General features: G+C 40.8%; 1 non-coding gene across 1 annotated transcript; it reads right to left on the bottom strand.

The window, feature by feature from the left end:
* Window positions 1–219: 219 nt before the first annotated feature.
* TRNAK-CUU (transfer RNA lysine (anticodon CUU)) lies at window positions 220–292 on the bottom strand. The gene has a single exon. It is a non-coding gene; the product is annotated as a tRNA-Lys (tRNA).
* Between the last annotated feature and the right edge of the window lie 1,953 nt (window positions 293–2,245).

Below are 2,245 nucleotides of genomic sequence, written 5' to 3'. Positions count from 1 at the left end.
AGTTGCTCAGTCGTGAGGGTACCTCATAAAAGAAGCTATTCCAGTGTTGTTTAATCACAAAGTCGTGTCTGACTCTTTTGTGACTCCATGGACTGTAGCCCGTCATTTCCTTCTCCAGGGGTTCTTCCAGATCCAGGGGTCGAACCCAAGTCTTCTGAATTGGCAGGTGGATTCTATACCACTGAGCCACCAGGGAAGTCCTAAAACACAGAACCACAGTGTATGGGTAGGGACTTGAACCCTGAACCCTCAGATTAAGAGTCTGATGCTCTAACAACTGAGCTACCCAGGCTCTATTCCAGTTTTAGTCAACAGTAATTATTGGATAATTCTCTATATCTAGCCATATATTTATGTTTTCTAATTCTATTCAAATAACTTTAAAATATGTATGCATATAAATCACTCAAAGAAGAAACTGAAAAAAACATACTTTGCTGCATGTATTTAAAAAACAACCAATTTATCTAACATTTTTATATTTGAACTCCTTTTTGCTTTAATGAGAAATCTTCTATGTGTACGGCTCATAGCACACAGCACTGTGAACCTTGATTTCATTCACTTGGTAATTCCTAGAGATTTCTTCTCAGACTATTCCCTGCATCCACAGAGGTTTTTGATTTTTGATTTTTTTACAAGAATTTTTGAAAGCTATCTTTTTACTTACAGCTGAGAATTCTGAAGTATCTTCTTAAGGATTCAGATTTGTTTGTGTGGAAAATGAGGGGGGCAGGAAGAGGGAACCGATTCTCATAATATTGCAGAAAGGCTACTGTTTAATGTTCTTCTTCTCTAAAAATGTTCCTAGCAAGTTACAGGGCTTCCCTTGAGGCTCAGACGGTAAAGCGTTCGCCTACAATGTGGAAGACATGGGTTTGATCCCTGGGTCCTCTGGAGAAGGAAATGGTGCTCTTGCCTGGAAAATCCCATGGATGGAGGAGCCCAGTAGGCTACAGTCCATGGGGTCACAAAGAGTCAGACACTACTGAGAAATTTCACTTCACTTCTCTAAAAATAAATGCAAACCCCCAAACTTGTAGTTTTTTCCCCCTTAACCTTGAATGCATCACATACCATCAGTCACTGATTGACGTAATTTATCATCCTGCTGCTGCTGCTGCTGCTAAGTCACTTCAGTCATGTCTGACTCTGTGTGACTCCATAGACGGCAGCCCACCAGGCTCCCCCGTCACTGGGGTTCTCCAGGCAAGAATACTGGAGTGGGTTGCTAGGACACTTTATAACAACACTTAGGTCTGAGCCACTTCCCCTAATAAGGGCTTTAGATGGACATGGACATGTAATAAATCTAAGCTTTATTCTCAGGTGATTTACATTTTCTTGGCTTTAGACAAGCAGTAATTGAAGTGCAAAGCTGTCTCTTCTTTCCCTCTTTGGATATTAATGCCCATGTAAGTGTCTCTTTGCCACCTCTGTGCTATTAACAGTGTCATTAGCTCAGCCTCAACAGGGACAAAGCATTTTATACATGGAGCAGAGATGCTTTCATGCTGTTTGATGAGTTTTCTGGGATTTTAAACACTGCCAGCTTTATTAAAGGTGGATGCCTACATTGTGTAGGAACATTAATTTCAGTTGGTTCAAAGCAACCATTGTGAGAAGCTTGTTTTTTAAAGAATAACTATGTTGTCTCTTACTAAACTTCATTATGGAGGTTTCTTGCTTTATCACCATTACTTTTCTAGGGTTGTCTACATTTGCAGTCTGGCCAAAGGAAAGATAAGTTCCAAGTTGTATGCAAATATCCAACAAGCAGTGCTAAAACTGTTTGCAAGATAGCCTCTTGGAAAATAGTGCTTTCTATTACAAGCTGTTTGTGTACCCCAAACTCATGTTGAAACCCTACCCTCTCTCCTCATGTCATGGTATTAGGAGGTAGGGCCTTATGGAGGCAATTAGGATTAGATGAGATCATGAGGATAGAGCCCTCATGAGTGGGATTAACACCCTTGTACAAGAATTTGCTCGCTTTTTCTGCTCTGCCATATGAGGATACCAGGAGAAGATGGCTGTCTACAGCACAGAAGACGGCTCCCGCCACAACCTGACCATGCTGTCTCCCTGATCCAGACTTTCAGCCTCCAGGACTACAAGAAATAAACTTGTATTGTTCATAAGTCACTCCATGTATAGTACATTTGTTATAGCAACCTGAATGGACGAAGACTTTGCTTTCCACTTAGAGTCTCTATTTCATTATGGCTGCTAAAACAAAAAGAAT

Source organism: Ovis canadensis, chromosome 6 (assembly GCF_042477335.2).
Source record: "Ovis canadensis isolate MfBH-ARS-UI-01 breed Bighorn chromosome 6, ARS-UI_OviCan_v2, whole genome shotgun sequence".
Taxonomy (NCBI): Eukaryota; Metazoa; Chordata; class Mammalia; order Artiodactyla; family Bovidae; genus Ovis; species Ovis canadensis.
The sequence above is the reverse complement of the archived record's forward strand: the minus strand, read 5'-3'. Positions and strand labels throughout refer to the sequence as shown.